General features: G+C 41.2%; 1 pseudogene; it reads right to left on the reverse strand.

Annotated features, from left to right (window-relative positions):
• Positions 1 to 10,016: 10,016 nt before the first annotated feature.
• Positions 10,017 to 10,691, reverse strand: LOC141419670 (dnaJ homolog subfamily B member 6-like; annotated as a pseudogene).
• Positions 10,692 to 20,987: the final 10,296 nt, after the last annotated feature.

Below are 20,987 nucleotides of genomic sequence, written 5' to 3' on the forward strand. Positions count from 1 at the left end.
CCCCTTTTAGGCTCTGAAAGTAAAGGATTGGGTGCACAAAAGTGCTTTGCCCTCCTGGAGCTTATGTTTCACTGTGGCTGGGACTCAGGGGAGCCATAAAGTAGGAAGAACTGGTTGGGCATTGTGGGTCCTGCTGCCTTGACAGTGAAGATGGGTATTGGGTGATTAGCTGAGGGGTCAGCCCTGTGGATTAGGAATGTGACTTCCAATCCGGCATGCCTAGATAAAGCGTTGGAGGAGGAAGCAGTAGGCCATAAGAGGGAAGGATTTCAGCCTGCCTTTTAATTCCACTGGCATTGTAATCCAGAACTAGAGCAGTATCCAGCTTGTTCTCTGTTTCCTTTCTCCTTTCTATTGTGGAAGAAACATGCAACATAAAACCACCATCTTAGCACTTTAAAGTGCTCAGAGCTGCAGTGCTTCCATGTACTCCTTAATTTAAGTGCACAGCAGAGTTGCATTGCTGGGTATATTGTCTAACTAGCTAGTGTGGTATTTGAAGCTTGAATTTGTTTCTTTCCTTAGGAGTAACTACAGTGGCATCCAGACTGGGATATTTTGAAATCGATAGGATACCAAGCCCACAGCCTGTCCTGGGAGATTCTCTGTGAGACAGCATGGGATGAGCTCCTCATTCCCAGGCTTTACATCCCTCGCTGTGGCGGAATCATGTGCTTGACTGTGAAAAGAGACTAAGAGGGGTCAGAACTCAGTCTGATAGTGTCTTCTGGCTTTTGTTAGTGTAAATCTTGTAGTTCTGTTTTGAAGATACTTAAAACATTGAGAAAGGTGATCTTTAAAAAGAACTAAGTTGCCAGACATAGTGTATTCCCAGAATTTTAGAGGTTGAGGCGGGAGGATCACGACTTTGATGCCAGCCTCAGATACATAGTGAGCCAATGTTATCTGTAAGATCCTATTTCAAAACAAAAATCAGCAAAACAAAACTGGACGTGGCCTACCAAGTGAGGTGATACATGCCTTTAATTGTAGCTAGTTGTGAGGCTGAGGCAAGAGGATGAATTAATCCCAAGAGTTTGAGTCCAGCCTAGGTATCACAGCCAGACCTTAACTACTCCCTAAAGAAAATGAAATTTAAAAAGTTAAAAGGACAGTGTCAAAATTGGGAAATAAGAAATTTGGTTTCTGCCAAGGATGGCAATGGGCAAGCACAGGTGTACTCGTAGGCGTCACTCACTCCTCAGTTGTGTCACTCACAGCTGGAACCTCTGTGTAGCAATAACCTCTCTGTGCAGAACCCCACACTCTTTGCAACCATTTTACTGACTAACATTTGATACCCACAAGTATGGTGGTTGGAGAAAAGAGAGAAGAGCAGAGAAAATTGTGGACAAACACAGAACAAAGCACTTTCCCAAGGAAATAGGGTGCTCTTTACACTGGGAAGAAAGGAGTGCAGTGAAATCAGTCCTGGATTAACCCCCATGAGAGAAAGTTCTGATTTAATCATAGTACCTTAAACTAACAGTCTCTTCATAGTGTGACCTAGGTGTTGACAAACACAACAGTAAACTACCTTAGAGTCCTTGAATTGCTAAAGATGGCTCAAGAGCAAATACTGTACTGAAAAAAATTACGTCAGTTTTCTATGTCAAAATTATTATTTGATACAATATATGTTTCTTTTTATTACAAAACCTTAAAAAAAACAAATGCACTTGGAGCAAAGCAACGCCCCATCTCCTTCCCAAGAGACACCTGTTCATGCCAAAATCTTCATGCCAAAACGTACTCCTCCCACTGGCAACAAAAAAACTATAAAACCTGACTTCCAACCCGACCCGGGAAAGTACTGAATTCCGGGTCCCACCACGTGCCTCTCCACGCAGTCTTTTCTTTAACTTCCCTGCACATAAAATTCCTTTGATCTTTGTTTGTATTCCTGCCTTTGATTTCTATACAAGCACGGAACAAGGACCCTCACCAACCTAGAATTCCAGTGTAATATCTTGGCAATCACGAAGGGAACTTCTTCTTCATCTGAGGTCAGTATAGGTTGTACCAAACTGTAGGGGACTGCGTAGGAAGTAGCCATGATCATCCGGCACTCTGGTGGAGTCCACTATCCAAGAGAGTCCCCTATCATCACTGCTTAGCTACAGTAGAACTCTCATGCCAACTTTTCTCTCTTTCTTGTTAAGGAGGGATTCTCCCTCAGGAATTTGGGGGGAAAGCTCCAAACCCACTATAGCTGTTAGGCAGACAACCTGAGAAATTGGAGGCTGACCTGGGGCTTATACTGGACTGCCAATGCTACATGGGTGAAGCTGAAACCTCAATGCACCGAGGCTTTTCTCTCAACTTTTGGTTTCTTCCCTTTTTTCTTTCCCAAGTAGATGAGAATGCGTGGCCACCCCTTCTACCCTAGGCAACAGTTAAATTTGGGTCAAAACCTACCCCAAGGGAAGAGTTTACCAGCAATATTTCGTAGGAAGACATTATTTGGGAACAGTCCAGCCCACATTCTCCTTCTCTTAATACTAACCCTCCTAGGGCTTAAACAAAAACCATTATTAAATATCAAAAACCTGCCAGCCAGTTACACGTAAATAGCATGAGGTGCCAGTCTAAAGGCTCTGCGTGTGAGGCTTTGCTGGGACGTGTCAGCTCACTCCCCAAGGATCCCTCACAACCCTTTGTCTTCTTGCTCCTCTGTTTACATGTCATTGCAAAGGGAAGAAGATAAAAAAAAGGATTAGGCATTTTTCAGTTTTACTTTTTGGTGCAAAGGGCTCATTTACTGGCCCTAACAAGAATTTTAAAAACCACGTGTTTCCTATAGATTAAATATCATAGACCAGGAAAAAAAATAATATATTCTGCCCAGCCTGCAGCTTGACTTTTCAGGCAGACACAGCTGTATTAGGACCCTCAGGCACATGACTGATGACCCCCACACCAGGAACAAATGGGAGAAGGTTTCTCTCCCTTAGAGTTAAAATTCCAGCCTTCTGGTTAGGAGGAAGGAGAAATCCTTTAAAAGGATCGATAAGAAGAATGCAAAAGGACATAGTAACACAGTGGGCACTATATATAGCACTTGGCAGAATATGTTCCTGTGGTTTCCCCTTAGGAAAGGAATTCTTCCCCTATCTGTACTAGCCCTCCTGGCCATCCTGAGACCCTTTTCAATAGAATCTTTTGAGCTAGAGGCTCTTAATAATTGGAAAATGGCTAGATATACAAGGTTATAAAATAAATAAGCAAAGACTTGGTCAAGGTCACACCAGTAAGGGTGGTTGCAATCCAGGCAGACCCAAATGTCTACCCCACAACCCTGGCCACAGGTGGTGGTGTCTGAAGGAAATGGGAGAAAGGGACACCTTCTCCCCAAAGGAGTATGGTTCCTGGGGTGGGGTATCAGGTCTCTGGCCCTGGGGATGCCTAGTCACATGAGACCCTCCTTAGAATGACCAGTATCCCTTAATCTTAACCCTGAGAGCCTAAAGGAAATGATCCTCATTTTCTACTGCACCCAGCCTTGGCCTAAATGTCCTTTGGGAGACCAGGAGTACTGGCCAGAAGGGGAAAGCATGACTATAACACCATCCTACAACTAGACTTGTTCTACAGAAGGGAAGGAAAAACCTAAACTTTGTAGAAAATGTTATATAGATGTGGTGTCCTTAGCTACCTTGCAGGCTTTAGCACCTGAAAAAAAACTTTAAAAAATGGGAAAGAGGAAAAAATGACAGTTATAAGGAAACAAAAAACCCAGGGTGTTTACGTTGGAGATCTCTATGGTAAACTGCTTAAATTTTTACATTTAAAAAAATGTAAACATCTTGAGATGGTTCTTATTGTAGAGTTAACTTAAGCAAGTTGTTAGTTCTTCTCTGTTCTACTGCTACTTTTAAGAAAACCAGTTTTCAAAGTTATTTCAATCAGGTATCACTAAGTTGCAGGCATTCAAGGATTAACACTCCAACTCAGAGCAGGAAAAACAAGTGCCATTTTTATACCCTGGCCACAAGCCTGCAGCAAAAATCTTAGAATTTGGGTAGTTAAAGAAATGACCTTAGTCTATTTCATTCTGTTGTAAATAAAATATGGGAATTAATCCTCTCTTATAATACATGGGTCTACTGGGCTTTCTATAAATTGTTTTTATATAAAAAGTAATTTCAAGGTTGCTTTCTTTCTGGTTTTTTTCAGGCAAATATAAGGCTCTAAGCTAAAAGGCTTTAGGAGTTATTTCATCAAATAACAAAGAAATATAAAAGGTACTAAGGATATGGTTTTTAAAGACAAAAGGTCATCGAAGAAGGAGAAGAGGTGCAAGCGAAGGGAATGCGTAATATATTCAACAAAATAATAATGGAAAATTTCCCAAATCTAGAGAAAGATATTCCCATACAAATGCAAGAGGCCTCCAGGACACCAAACAGACCAGATCAAAATAGAACTACTCCACAACATATCATCATTAAAACAACAAGTTCAGAAACTAAGGAAAGAATATTGAAGGCTGTAAGAGAGAAAAAACAAGTAACATACAAAGGTAAACCCATCAAAATCACAGCAGACTTCTCAACAGAAACATTAAAAGCAAGAAGAGCGTGGGGTGAGATCTTCCGGGCACTGAATGAAAATTACTTCAACCCCAGGGTACTCTACCCAGCAAAGCTATCATTCAAAATAGATGGAGCAATAAGTCTTCCATGATAAGCAGAAACTAAAACAATATGTGACCACAAAGCCACCATTACAAAAGATTCTGCAAGGGATCCTGCACACAGAAAGTGACACCCAACTTAACCATGAAAAGGCAGGCAGCACCAAACCACAGGATAAGAAAAAGCAAGACAGTAGAGAGTAACATCAAGTTAGGTACACACAATCAAACCTTCAAATAACTAAGATAACTAAATGGCAGGAATCACCACATACCTATCAGTACTAACACTTAATGTTAATGGACTTAATTCACCCATCAAAAGACACCGTTTGACCAAATGGATTAAAAAAGAAGATCCAACAATTTGTTGCTTACAGGAGACTCATCTCACCGACAGAAATAAGCATATGCTTAGGATGAAAGGCTGGAAGAAGATTTACCAAGCCAATGGCCCCCGAAAACAAGCAGGAGTAGCAATACTTATCTCTGACAAAGTAGACTTCAAACCTACATTGATCAAATGAGATAAAGAAGGACATTCCATACTAATAAAAGGGGAAATAGACCAAAAGGAAATAATAATCATCAATCTGTACGCACCCAATGTCAACGCACCCAATTTCATCAAACATACCCTGAAAGACCTAAAAGCATATATAAACGCCAACACAGTGGTTGTGGGAGACTTTAACACTCCATTATCATCAATAGATAGGTCATCCAAACAAAAACTCAATAAAGAAATCCAAGATCTAAAATATGCAATAGATCAAGTGGACCTAGTAGATGTCTACAGAACATTTCATCCAACCTCTACACAATATACATTCTTCTCAGCAGCCCATGGAACCTTCTCCAAAATAGATCATATCCTAGGGCACAAAGCAAGCCTCAGCAAATATAAGAAAATAGAAATAATACCATGCATACTATCTGACCACAATGCAGTAAAAGTAGAACTCAACAACAAAAGTAAAGACAAAAAACATGCAAACAGCTGGAAACTAAATAACTCATTACTTAATGAAGAATGGATCATCGATGCAATAAAAGAGGAAATTAAAAAGTTCCTGGAAGTCAATGAAAATGAAAACACAACCTACCGGAACCTATGGGACACAGCTAAGGCAATCTTGAGAGGAAAGTTTATAGCCATGAGTGCATATATTAAAAAGATTGAAAGATCCCAAATCAATGACCTAATGATACATCTCAAACTCCTAGAAAAACAAGAACAAGCAAATCCCAAAACAAATAGAAGGAGAGAAATAATAAAAATAAGAGCTGAAATCAACGAAATAGAAACCAAAAAAACCATACAAAGAATTAATGAAACAAAAAGTTGGTTCTTTGAAAAAATAAACAAGATCGATAGACCCCTGGCAAACCTGACTAAAATGAGGAGAGAAAAAACCCAAATTAGTAGAATCAGGAATGCAAAAGGGGAGATAACAACAAACACCATGGAAGTCCAGGAAATCATCAGAGACTACTTTGAGAATCTATATTCAAATAAATTTGAAAATCTTAAAGAAATGGACAGATTTCTAGATACATATGATCATCCAAAACTGAACCAAGAGGAAATTAATCACCTGAATAGACCTATAACACAAAATGAAATTGAAGCAGCAATCAAGAGTCTCCCCAAAAAGAAAAGTCCAGGACCTGATGGATTCTCTGCTGAATTCTATCAGACCTTTAAAGAAGAACAGACACCAACCCTCCTTAAACTGTTCCACAAAATAGAAAGGGAAGGAAAACTGCCTAACACATTTTATGAAGCCAGTATTACACTTATCCCAAAACCAGGCAAAGACACCTCCAAAAAGGAGAACTATAGGCCAATCTCCTTAATGAACATTGATGCAAAAATCCTTAACAAAATAATGGCAAACCGAATTCAACAACACATCAAAAAGATTATTCACCACGACCAGGTAGGCTTCATCCCAGGGATGCAGGGGTGGTTCAACATACGAAAATCAATAAACGTAATAAACCACATTAACAGAAGCAAAGACAAAAACCACTTGATCATCTCAATAGATGCAGAAAAAGCCTTTGATAAGATCCAACATCATTTCATGATAAAAGCTCTAAGAAAACTAGGAATAGAAGGAAAGTTCCTCAACATTATAAAAGCTATATATGACAAACCTACAGCCAGCATTATACTTAACGGAGAAAAATTAAAACCATTCCCTCTAAAATCAGGAACCAGACAAGGATGCCCACTATCTCCACTCCTATTCAACATAGTACTGGAATTCCTAGCCAGAGCAATTAGGCAAGAAGAAGGAATAAAAGGAATACAAATAGGTAAAGAAACTGTCAAAATATCCCTATTTGCAGACGACATGATCCTATACCTTAAAGACCCAAAAAACTCTACTCAGAAGCTTCTAGAGATCATCAATAGCTATAGCAAGGTAGCAGGATATAAAATCAACACAGAATAATCATTAGCATTTCTATACACTAACAATGAGCAAATGGAAAAAGAATGTATGAAAACAATTCCATTTACAATAGCCTCAAACAAAATCAAATATCTAGGTGTAAACCTAACAAAAGATGTGAAAGACCTCTACAAGGAAAACTATACACTTCTGAAGAAAGAGATTGAGGAAGACTATAGAAAGTGGAGAGATCTCCCATGCTCATGGATTGGTAGAATCAACATAGAAAAATGTCGATACTCCCCAAAGTAATCTACATGTTTAATGCAATTCCCATCAAAATTCCAATGACATTCATTAAAGAGATTGAAAAATCTACTGTTAAATTTATATGGAAACACAAGAGGCCACGAATAGCCAAGCCACTACTCAGTCAAAAGAACAATGCAGGAGGTATCACAATACCTGACTTCAAACTATATTACAAAGCAATAACAATAAAAACAGCATGGTACTGGCACAAAAACAGACATGAAGACCAGTGGAACAGAATAGAGGATCCAGATATGAAGCCACACAACTATGAGCAACTTATCTTTGACAAAGGAGCTAAAAATATACGATGGAGAAATAGCAGCCTCTTCAACAAAAACTGCTGGGAAAACTGGTTAGCAGCCTGCAAAAAACTGAAACTAGATCCATGTATATCACCCTATACCAAGATTAACTCAAAATGGATCAAAGATCTTAATATCAGACCCCAAACTCTTAAGTTGATACAAGAAAGAGTAGGAAATACTCTGGAGTTAGTAGGTATAGGTAAGAACTTTCTCAACGAAACCCAAGCAGCACAGCAACTAAGAGATAGCATAGATAAATGGGACCTCATAAAACTAAAAAGCTTCTGTTCATCAAAAGAAATGGTCTCTATACTGAAGAGAACACCCACAGAGTGGGAGAAAATATTTACCAATTATACATCAGACAAAGGACTGATAACCAGAATATACAGGGAACTTAAAAAACTAAATTCTCCCAAAACTAATGAACCAATAAAGAAATGGGCATGTGAACTAAACAGAACTTTCTCAAAAGAAGAAATTCAAATGGCCAGAAAACACATGAAAAAATGCTCACCATCTCTAGCAATAAAGGAAATGCAAATTAAAACCACACTAAGATTCCACCTCACCCCTGTTAGAATAGCCATCATCAGCAACACCACCAACAACAGGTGTTGGCGAGGATGCGGGGAAAAAGGAACCCTCTTACACTGTTGGTGGGAATGTAGACTAGTACAACCACTCTGGAAAAAAATTTGGAGGCTACGTAAAACGCTGGACATCGATCTACCATTTGATCCAGCAATACCACTCTTGGGGATATACCCAAAAGACTGTTACTCCAGAGGCACCTGCACACCCATGTTTATTGCGGCACTATTCACAATAGCCAAATTATGGAAACAGCCAAGATGCCCCAGCACTGACGAATGGATTAAGAAAATGTGATATCTATACACAATGGAATTTTATGCAGCCATGAAGAAGAACGAAATGTTATCATTCGCTGGTAAATGGATGGAATTGGAGAACATCATTCTGAGTGAGGTTAGCCTGGCCCAAAAAACCAAAAATCGTATGTTCTCCCTCATATGTGGACATTAGATCAAGGGCAAACACAACAAGGGGATTGGACTATGAGCACATGATAAAAGCGAGAGCACACAAGGGAGGGGTGAGGACAGGTAAGACACCTAAAAAACTAGCTAGCATTTGTTGCCCTTAACGCAGAGAAACTAAAGCAGATACCTTAAAGCAACTGAGGCCAATAGGAAAAGGGGACCAGGAACTAGAGAAAAGGTTAGATCAAAAAGAATTAACCTAGAAGGTAACACCCACACACAGGAAATTAATGTGAGTCAACTCCCTGTATAGCTATCCTTATCTCAACCAGCAAAACCCCTTGTTCCTTCCTATTATTGCTGATACTCTCTCTACAACAAAATTAGAAATAAGTGCAAAATAGTTTCTGCTGGGTATTGGGGGGGGGAGAGGGAGGGGGTGGAGTGGGTGGTAAGGGAGGGGGTGGGGGCAGGGGGGAGAAATGAACCAAGCCTTGTACGCACATGTGAATAATAAAAGAAAAATGAAAAAAAAAAGATAAAAGGTTAAAGAAAAATACCTTTAGATTAAAAAAAGATTTTATATATATAAAAAAAGATTTTATATATATATATATATATAAACCTTTGTCCTCAAAATTGTCTCAAAAAATAAAGATAAGGACAAGCTCCCCCAGGCAGTACAGAGGAAGTTGTTATAAAAAGATGGAGCTTATAAATGCTTATATAAGTGACTAAGTTGACTAAAATCTAAGAGCTCTATTAAAGGTTCTATAAAGTCAAATTTTTTATTTTCTCTTTTTAAGAAAATGACAAAAGATCCAGTTGAGGAACTTTGAAACCTAAGCTAAACATTACATAATTAAACAATTGTCAAAACTTACTAAGTTACCAGCATTCATGCACGACTAGAAAACATCCTTAATTTATATTAAACCAGAAATGTATTGCCATTAGTGCATTAATGTCTTTCATTACTAAACACTGAAAACACTAAGATAATTTCTGCAGAAGATTCGTCCTGGCAATGTTAACTTCACAGCAGGCTGACACTACTGGGCTCACATTTCAAACACAATGGAAAGCAGATCCATGCTGGTGTTAGAGTACAATCTTCTCCTACACCTCTACTCAAAAGTCACAGGGCTCACCTTGGATATTTAATTTTTGAAAAAGCAAACTGCACACAGAGATTACAACAAGACAAAAAATGGTCCTATTGTGTAGTCCCAATAATAACTCAAAGTCTATGACAAACAGGAGCACTGATGGGCTATTTATAAATACTTTAGATTAGGTACACTATACTGAAAGTCGAGTTTGTCTGAAATCTTCAAAGAAATGTTCCTGTTAATCCTCAAATGGTGCTTGTTACTGTTTAACGTTTCTGTTAAATGCCTGCATTGAATTACTTGTTACCCAAGCATAGCAGCTGCTCCTTACCACTTATTGTTAAGGACTTTAGCTGGCCGTCTTCTTCAACTTCAACTCTTTCTTGACCATTCTCCACAATTCTCTTCGTAGTGATTTTCCTGCCATTAACTATTTTAGTTGAGCTTGATATGGATTTGAAGTTGACCATCCCACTGCCACCAAATGATGTGGAAGAGAATGAAGTGAGGCCCCCATGACCCAGTGACCTGAATGAAGTAAATCCTGTGTCAAAGGAAGGAGATCCACCTCCAAAAGATGGAAACCCACTGAAGGCAGAGAAAAACGAGCTTGAACCTCGGCTTCTGCTTCCTTGAGGACCCCTTCGGTTCCCAAAAACGTCTTCAAATGGGTCTTCAAAAAAAAGTTGAATGAAAATGGATCCCTTCTGCCAAAAAATTCCCTGAAGACATCGTCTGGGTTCTGGAATGTAAAGCCAAACTCAAATGGACTGTCGAAATGACGTCCCCATCCTCCTCCACCATTTAATCCTTCTTTATCATATTTGTCATAGATGTCCGGTTTTTTAGGCCTTTTTGATATCCTCAGGTGAGGCATGTCTCTGCATGCCTAAAACTTCAAAGTAATCCACCATGTTTTAACAGATTGTTGGAACAAGTCCGAGGACTCAGGTGGCTGGAGGGAAGGAGAGAGGCAGGTGACTCGCGGCTTCTGCACGGCTGCGCTGGTGGCAGCGGCGGCCTAAGGTCAAAATTTAACATATTGATGTTCAACTAAAACTTAATTCTCTAAGCTCATAACAACAAGGCTGTCTTAAAAATATTGTTCTGTTCTTGATAACATTTACCAAAAATCTGTCTTAAAGAAAAGGGTTGTTGTTGTTGTTGTTGTTTAATCAAGATAACTGTCAGGGATCTTTGGTGCTCCAAGAATTTACCATGACAATCAAGTAGGAAAACAAAAATTTATTAGGACACAGAGAGGCGACCAGCAGCTAAACACAGGGAGTGCTGCTACACTAACATGTACATTGGGACAAATCTGCTATGTAAAGGAAAGTACACCCTCCCAATAGGAAAAAAGGACTTTAAAAAAGAGCACTACACTGGAAGTCTTGAGACCCCCAAGTCTTTATTAGAGTCAACAAAATAGAGGTAGTTAGTTCTAAAACAAACTGGGTTGTGTGTCATTAACTCTCAAACACTGGGCTATGCATTATCAATTCCTTCCACATGTCATGTGGAGCAAATTCTTGGCTTGGGATGGTCAGATTGAGCCTGTTAATTCTTGGGAAGCTCCACTGCTTATGGGTCAGCAGAACCCTAATGTATGTCCTAAGCCATCCATTAGTGTCAGCCATCAGGTATCCTAACTCTACACTTAGTCTTCATGAATATCTACCTGTGTTCTCTGCTGATTTTTGTCAGGGTTTTGACCACAGAGATCACTTGAGTCATAACTAAATAAAAATTTAAGAGTTGGTTTATGTAAAATCTTCTAGATGACCTTATATAATTGTGGTTAAACAACTATTGTTTTAGGTGATTCTATTGCATTTAATACCCTATATGTGCCTGTGATTAGGCTATTTGGAGCCACTGACATTACCCCTTCAACTAATGGGAAATCTAAGGTTTTACTCCAAGAATAACAACTATTTTGTATATATAACCTCTAAAGAGCTGTGGTGCTGTTGCTGGCTCCTATATATCAAATATATTTGTGTTTTCCAAGTATATCAGGCCTTCTAAGTTACAAAATTTATATAAACACTGTTAATAAAAAAGTTAATCGTACTGATATAGTGTTCTGTTAGTTGCTAAATTGTCCATCAAATTTTTAACCATGGCTCTTTTAAGTTTTTCTCATTACAGTTCTGATCCTTCTTGGGCATTTACAATCAAGTCCATAAAAAATGACTCTAACAAGTACCTGTCTGTCAACCAAGTTAGCTTTTTAAATATCTGCTTTGTTAGATTTTGTTTTGTATTGTCATTATCTAGAAGCCCACTGCCTAAGACCAACTCCTTCTTTTTTTTTTAAATTGTTTTATTATTCATATGTGCATACAAGGCTTGAGTCATTTCTCCCCCCTGCCCCCACCCCTCCCTTACCACCCACCCCACCCATTCCCTCTCCCCCCCACCCCCTCAATACCCAGCAGAAACTATTTTGCCCTTATCTCTAATTTTGTTGAAGAGAGAGTATAAGCAATAACAGGAAGGAACAAGGGTTTTTGCTGGTTGAGATAAGGATAGCTATACAGGGAGTTGACTCACATTAATTTCCTGTGCGTGGGTGTTACCTTCTAGGTTAATTCTTTTTGATCTAACCTTTTCTCTAGTTCCTGGTCCCCTTTTCCTATTGGCCTCAGTTGCTTTTAAGGTATCTGCTTTAGTTTCTCTGCGTTAAGGGCAACAAATGCTAGTTAATTTTTTAGGTGTCTTACCTATCCTCACCCCTCCCTTGTGTGCTCTCGCTTTTATCATGTGCTCAAAGTCCAATCCCCTTGTTGTGTTTGCCCTTGATCTAATGTCCACATATGAGGGAGAACATACGATTTTTGGTCTTTTGGGCCAGGCTAACCTCACTCAGAATGATGTTCTCCAATTCCATCCATTTACCAGCGAATGATAACATTTCGTTCTTCTTCATGGCTGCATAAAATTCCATTGTGTATAGATACCACATTTTCTTAATCCGTTTGTCAGTAGTGGGGCATCTTGGCTGTTTCCATAACTTGGCTATTGTGAAGAGTGCTGCAATAAATATGGGTGTGCAGGTGCCTCTGGAGTAACCTGTGTCACTGTCTTTTAGGTATATCCCCAAGAGTGGTATTGCTGGATCAAATGGTAGATCAATGTCTAGCTTTTTAAGTAGCCTCCAAATTTTTTTCCAGAGTGTTTGTACGAGTTTACATTCCCACCAACAGTGTAAGAGGGTTCCTTTTTCCCCGCATCCTCGCCAACACCTGTTGTTGGTGGTGTTGCTGATGATGGCTATTCTAACAGGGGTGAGGTGGAATCTTAGTGTGGTTTTAATTTGCATTTCCTTTATTGCTAGAGATGGTGAGCATTTTTTCATGTGTTTTTTTGGTCATTTGAATTTCTTCTTTGGAGAAAGTTCTGTTTAGTTCACTTGCCCATTTCTTTATTGCTTCATTAGTTTTGGGAGAATTTAGTTGTTTAAGTTCCCTATATATTCTGGTTATCAGTCCTTTGTCTGATGTGTAGCTGGCAAATATTTTCTCCCACTCTGTGGGTGTTCTCTTCAGTATAGAGACCATTTCTTTTGATGAACAGAAGCTTTTTAGTTTTATGAGGTCCCATTTATCTATGCTATCTCTTAGTTGCTGTGCTGCTGGGGTTTCGTTGAGAAAGTTCTTACCTATACCTACTAACTCCAGAGTATTTCCTACTCTTTCCTGTATCAACTTTAGAGTTTGGGGTCTGATATTAAGATCCTTGATCCATTTTGAGTTAATCTTGGTATAGGGTGATATACATGGATCTAGTTTCAGTTTTTTGCAGACTGCTAACCAGTTTTCCCAGCAGTTTTTGTTGAAGAGGCTGTCTTTTCTCCATTGTATGTTTTTAGCGCCTTTGTCAAAGACAAGTGGTTATACTTGTGTGGCTTTGTATCCGGGTCCTCTATTCTGATCCACTGGTCTTCATGTCTGTTTTTGTGCCAGTACCATGCTGTTTTTATTGTTATTGCTTTGTAATATAGTTTGAAGTCAGGTATTGTGATACCTCCTGCATTGTTCTCTTGACTGAGTATTGCCTTGGCTATTCGTGGCCTCTTGTGTTTTCATATAAATTTAACAGTAGATTTTTCAATCTCTTTAATGAATGTCATTGGAATTTTGATGGGAATTGCATTAAACATGTAGATTACTTTTGGGAGTATCGACATTTTTACTATGTTGATTCTACCAATCCATGAGCATGGGAGATCTCTCCACTTTCTATAGTCTTCCTCAATCTCTTTCTTCAGAAGTTTATAGTTTTCCTTGTAGAGATCATTCACATCTTTTATTAGGTTTACACCTAGGTATTTGATTTTTTTGAGGCTATTGTAAATGGAATTGTTTTCATACATTCTTTTTCAGTTTGCTCATTGTTAGTGGATAGAAATGCTAATGATTTTTCTATGTTGATTTTATATCCTGCTACCTGAGCAACTCCTTCTAAACCTCTTTGTTGCTTAAATTTGGCCAAAAGAGCCTAGTTGGCATTGACTCCCACCTGACCTGCTCGTTCTCCACCCCCCCCACCAAACGTGGGACACTTAAAGTGAAAGTTAATCCTCACAAGGAAGGATCAAAATGACCAGTCAGAAAAATCTTCAGATGAGACTGTTCACAGACAGTTTGGAGACAAGAGGGGAATGCCATCAAAGTTCAAATGGAGTCACTAGGGCCACATCTCTCAAAAAAAATTAATTAAAGCTGAGAGGGCTAAAGAAGTGGTTCTTATGCATGTGTGGCTATCTGGCATTAAAGCCCTTATAGGCATAAACTCATATTTTTTGGCCAGGGCCTTCTACTTTAGTAAAGACAAGGTAACTATTTCTACTGACTCCAGGCATGTCCTATGGTACTTAAAGGTGGTATTTTTAGTTTTGAACTTAAGCAATGAGTTTTTCTTAGACTCATGGACTATGCCTAGCCTTAGATTTTCTTTTGGCTAAACAGGGAAGGTTATGTGCAATTTCCAATACTTTCTGTTTCACATATATACATAAATACTTCAGGCATTGTAGAGGAACATGCTGACTACATTCTCCAACAGGCTAAGTGGCTCCGAGAACGTCCCTCAAAACTCAGGTATCCACACAGGTATGGGATCAAATAAAATCCTGTCTCTGCTCTAGAACATGGTTCCTACCCTTTCTGGGTTCTATAGTTGCTATTATTCTCTTACTTGTGTTTGGACCTTGCTTTCTAAACTTACTTGTCAAGTTTGTTTCCTCTCATCTAGAATCCATCAAACTACAGATGCTGATGGAAATGAAGACAACCTACTACTGTAGTCCTCTCAATAACCCCTCTTTTGGCCAGCCCTGACACCCTGGGCTCCTTTGCTGCCCCTCTTCAGCAGGAAGTAGTCATTGAATAGACCTCATTGTCTGTGTTCCTAACGGCAGTTAGGGTAATCATTGAGAGGGGGACTTGAAGAGCAGATTGCAGGAGGTCTACATGTTCCCCAAAGATGGAAATTATCCAGGGGGGAAAATACCCTGTCTCCTTCCCAAGAGACACTTGTTCACACCAAAATCTTCCTACCAAAACATACACCTCCCACTGACAACAAAAAAACTATAAAACCTGATGTCCAACCAGACTTGAGAGACTACTGGATTCTGGGTCTCGCCATGCACCTCTCCCTACAGCCTTTTCTTTCATGTCTCTGCAAATAAAATTCCTTTGATCTTTACTTGTGTTCCTGCCTTTGATTTCTATCCCACTGTGGAACAAGGACCCTCACTACCCAAAAATTTCAGTGTAACAGAACTTCCATCTGGCTCTGCCCAACAAATTTTACAAACCTCACTCTGTAAAATTAATACCACAAAGAATCCTTAGATGGTAGAATTTCCTCAAGAGAATATTCACTCCCAAAGTCAATTTGGACCATATCTACAAGGAATATATTTGAATGTATCATGAGTATAAATGTAAAGCACTGTGTTTGCTATGTAAATGCAACTTTAAAATGAGTCCATAGAGGAAATCACATTTCTACAGACTGATCATCCCAAATCTGAAAACCCAAAATCTGGTATGCTCCAAAGTCTGAAGCTTCTGAACAGCAACATGATGTCAAAAGGAAATTCCACCCCTGTTCTCAAAATAAGGTATAAAATTACCTTCAGGGAGCAGGGGAGAAAACTTTAAAAATTATCTTCAGACTATGTGTGTAAACATTTACTTTGCATTTAGACCCAGGTAACTTTCCACTAGCTTTCTCATTATGCTTATGCAAATATATGGAGCTGGGTTTGGGTAGGGCTCAGGAGAAACTGAGTGGGACCTAGGTGGGCTCTCCTGGCCCCACACCATAGAAACCTATAAGCAATCAGCGGCCAATCAGGGCTCAATGCAAACCCACTGTGTTTTAATCTAACTTCCCCGTGCTATGTCAGTCTGCCCAGAAAAGGAGGCCCAGCCTGCTAGGCTGCTCAGGATGCAAGTGTGGAGGGAGAGAGGTGGTGGAGGATGCAAGTCTGGCACAGAGATATTCGCCATTGCTTCTATTAGCAGGAGCAGGTGGGCAAGTGAGAAAGGGCATGAAGGAGGTGCCAACTCCTCAATTTGTGGTGCCCCACTCCTCCCTGAGCTCCAGGAGAGAAGCATTGAGGTTGGTAAGGAAGAGAGCTGTGGGTCTGAGTCACAGCCCTGTGGCAGCATGGGCAGAGTCAGGCCAAGTAAGCCAATGGGCAGCAGTGTGGGATTGCTGTCAGAAACAGGATGCCATCCACTTGATAAGCCAGGCAAGTGCATCCACCTCCACCTGCTTCCCACCTTTCCCTGACCTGCACCTCTCCCAGTAATGTACCTCTACCCCTAACAGCATCTGTGCACTGGCCCCCACCTGTACCCATCCAGGTTTCTGTATCTGTGTCTATATTCTTACCCCTACCTGCACCTGTTCCTGCATATGAACTCCATTGATTCTACCCCTCTCCCCAACTGCACTGCCATCCTGAAAATGTTAGCAAATCAAACCCTGGAACTAGCACTAGAGGGGGCTCTGCCCTGGAATATTCATAAGGCCCTCAGCCACTCCCCTCTCCATGGCACTTGTTTAAATTCAGTGCTTTTTGTGCTGCCTCATTATATGTAAGTACAGAAATATAATGAAACCCCATTGTCCAACTGACGCTAATAAAAATGAGTAGGAACTGGAGTTTCCACCTCTCTGGCTTCAAGTCACTGTCGTTTTTAGTCAGACCAAGAATGGTCTCCCAGGATAACCATCACCTTCACAAGCCAGCTCCCACCAACATTCCCGACTTGTCTGTGGTTTTAGAATATCATTTTCAGGAGTGATGTGAGCATTTTTTCAGTAATTTATTAAGAACAAATTTAAAAAGAGTAAAGCTGAAAGAAAGGAACAGTGAGTACTCTATAGTTTGAAAGCCCATTCCTCCATTTGCTCCTTGGTGGACTCCCACTTGCTGGTTCTCTATGGCTCAGTCCTGTTGACTCCGTCACTGTGGAGCCACTGCCACCCTGGAGAGTACTTGGGAGGCCAGCACTGTGGGCAGACACTAAGCTCAGGGTCAGCACTTGGTTGAAAGAAAGAACAGCAGCTGGAAAGACCATGCCCATCACACCACTTCTTAAAAGTCCTTACTCTCACTCAAACCTACTTAATCAGGATTATCAGGGAGTCTGCAATTTTCAGAAGTTCCTCCAATGGGTTTTTACCCTCTGGCAAGTGTGGGAAACACCAAAATCCAGCCTGTCCCCTTCATCCCACAGGGACTGCAGGGTCAGGGAGCTGGCAGTCCTCTCCAGCCCCTACCCCCAAGAATGCACTCATGAGTATAAATGTAAAGCACTGTGTTTGCTATATAAATGCAACTTTAAAACGAGTCCATAGAGGAAATCACATTTTTACAGACTGAGCTTCCCAAATCTGAAAAGCTCCAAAATCTGAAGCTTCTGAACACCAACATGATGCCACAAGAGGAAATCCCACCTGTGTCCTCAAAATCAGGTATAAAATTACCTTCAGGGAGGAGGGGAGAAAACTTTAAAAATTACCTTCAGACTACGTGTGTAAACATTTTCTTTGCATTTATTAGACCCAGGTAACTTTCCACTAGCTTTCTCATTATGCATATGCAAATATGTTGGGCTGGGTTTGGGCGGGGCCTGAGCGGGCTCTCGTGGCCCCACCCCACGGAAACCTACAAGCAAGCAGCGGCCAATCAGGGCTTAGTGAGAAACCTCCTTTAGTGTCACTTCTCTGTGCTGTGTCAGTCAGCCCAGAAAAGGAGACCCAAACTTCTAGGTTGCTCTGCACGCAAGCGAGGAGGGTAAGGAGTGGTGGAGGATGCAACTCTGGCACAGAGAGATTCCTTCATTGCTTCTGTTAGCAGGAGCAGGTGGGCAGGTAAGAGAGGGCAGGAAGAAGGTGCCAGTTCCTCGATTTGTGCTGTCCCACTGCTCCCTGCGCTCCAGGAGAGCATCGAGGTAACTAAGGGGAAAGCTGTGGGCCAGGGTGACAGCAAGGGCCCCGGTGCAACGTGGTGGGGGCCCAACCCACTTGCAAGACAGTCAAGCAAGGTGAGGCAATGGGGGAGGGGCAGGATTGCTCTGGGAAATAGGGTGCCATCCTGGAGGTACACCAGACAAGAGCACAGACCTCCACCTGGTTCCCATCTAACCCTGAACCTGCTCTTCTCCCAGTAATATACCTTTACCCATAACAGCATCTATGCCCTGGCCCCCACCTGTACCCATCCTGTTCCTGTACCTGTGTCTGTACTCTTACCCCTACCTGCACCTGTTCCTGCATCTGAACACCATTGGCTTCTGTACCCACCTGTAACTGTGCTGGCATCCTGAGAAGATTAGCAAGTCAACCTCTAAGACTAGGACTAGAGGGAGCTCCTCTGTGGAATATTCATGAGGCTCTCAGTCACACCCCTCTCCACAGCACTTCTTTAAATTCCACCTGAAAGATATCTGTGCTTTTTCTGCTGGTTTATTAAAGGGGCACTGTGTGGCTGGGCTTCATTCGCTTTTGAGTGTTAAGAGATTTTTAGAACTGTCCTGTTCATTTGCCACTAAAGGGGAGAAGCTAGGAAGGGGTTAAGAAAGGCTGATAGAGGGAGTGGATTTGATGAAAGAATATTATATGCAAGTATGGAAATATAATGAAACCCCATTGTCCAACTAATTGATGCTAATAAAAAAGAGTAAAAACAGGAGTTTTCATCTCTCTGGCTTTAGGTCACTATTGTTTTTAGTCAGACCAGGAATGGTCTCCCAGGATAACCATCACAGTGACAAACCAGGTCACACCAACATCCCTGACTTGCCTGCGGTTCTATACTATCATTTTCAGGAGGTATGTGAGCATTTTTGCAGGATTTTATCAAAAGAAAATTTCAAAAAAGAGTAAAGCTGAAAGAAAGGGAACAGTGAGTACTCACCTGCACATTCATAGAGGTTGCAGTGTCGGAGTTGCCAGGTTTCTCTGCCTTGTTGTTTTAAGGTCTGGCATAGCTGAGCTGGGGCCAATTGCTCGTGACATGGAGATGTTGAATTGTGAAAACCCAGAATTTTGTTTCTTTGCAAGTTGCAAATGGTTATTGAAGGCAGAGAATTTGTGGCTCCAAGATGTAAGAGCGTTTCCTAACCAAGACTTCTGCAGTTTGCAAGCCCATTCCTCCCAGTTGCCCCTTGGTGTACTCCCACTTTCTGGTTTTCTATGGCTCAGTCCTGCAGATTCTGTAACTGTGGAGCCACTGCCACCCTGGAGAGTACTGTGGGCAGACACTAAGCTCAGGGTCAGCACTTGGCTGACAGAAAGGGCAGCAGCTGGGCAGAGCATGCCCATCACAGCCTCTTTCCAGAGAATTCAAAATGCATTTTCACGCTTAATTGGAAACTGATCCCAGACTTGGTCTGGTGTGTCAGGGTGAACATTGATGTCTCCTGTAGTTATCATTACTTGACTTTCATTTTCTCTTTGCAGATGGAATTGCCTTATTGATTTACAATTAGGGAAAGCTTAGACAGTGATTTTAGAAGGGATTCTGTCTCTTAGTTCTGCTTATTTAAGGTTTCATAAAGTATGTGTAAATGTTAGCAGAAATCTTTAAAGGAAGTTAGCGATAACAAACTGTTGGGCAGCACATAGATACAAGTAGCTGATGAAGTAGTTTGTAGACAGTGGGTTCCTCTGCCAGCCCTACTTTTCTCTGAAGAGAGGGTTGTCCTGCTGAGTCTTTCAGCACCAAGAACAGGAGCTGGTGGCTATCTCAGGGTGTCCTGAAAGGGTGAGTCTGTGGGCTCATCTATGCTCTGGCTTGGATCATTGAGAAATGGTACATGGAAATATGGTACTGAAAACAGACACTTCACAGAAGTGGGTACCAACTCCTGCTACAATTTTCTCATGTTCAGCCCTTCATCAGTGAGTGGAAATAAAGGCTGGTAGTACCAGGCATATGCACTGATCTAGTAACTAAATGGGAGATGAATTGTAAAATGATGGTGGGGAGCTAAACTGAAATCAAACACACCAACTATTTGTGCTAAGAGGCCAAGGTGACAAAGTGGGTGGCAACTATAAAGAAAAAGGAAAAGAAAAGATGCAGAGAGGACATGCTCCAGGATGGCCCATGGTACTGGGCTGAATTGTGATCCTCCAACAACACAGAGACACCAAACCAGCAGGAGTTTGCCTAAGGTGTGACCGTGACCCTCAGGTGCCCTGTGGATACTCCTTCTGGGGGAAACCCCCTGCTGAGGACTAGCAAAAAGCAGACTTCCCTGTGCCACTCACCCTGTCTTTCTGTTCCTGTCTTCCTGAAGAATTTTCCCATTGTGATATCAGACCAACAGCTCCTAGCCAACTTTCGCCTCATGGTGAATCCGGCACTGGGGATGCTCTCTGCTCCCTCCCTCCAAGTTAAGACTGAGCCCAGGATTGATTCAAGTATACCTTATGCTACGTTGGAGGAGGCCTGTTTGGTTTTGGAACCTGGCGTTCTTCTTCTTCCCCCCGCCCTGCGGCACTGTTGGTACCCCCTTCTGCTGGAGGCAGCAATCCCAGAGTGGAGATTTTGTGTGGCTGACAGTGTTCCAGTACCACTTAGTGGGAGGGACCTGAAAGCATACCTAATTGTTAATCCCTCAAGCGTGTGTCGTGTCTCTTGACTCTGTTCCACCTCCCTTACCTAGGAT

Source organism: Castor canadensis, chromosome X (genome assembly GCF_047511655.1).
Source record: "Castor canadensis chromosome X, mCasCan1.hap1v2, whole genome shotgun sequence".
Taxonomy (NCBI): Eukaryota; Metazoa; Chordata; class Mammalia; order Rodentia; family Castoridae; genus Castor; species Castor canadensis.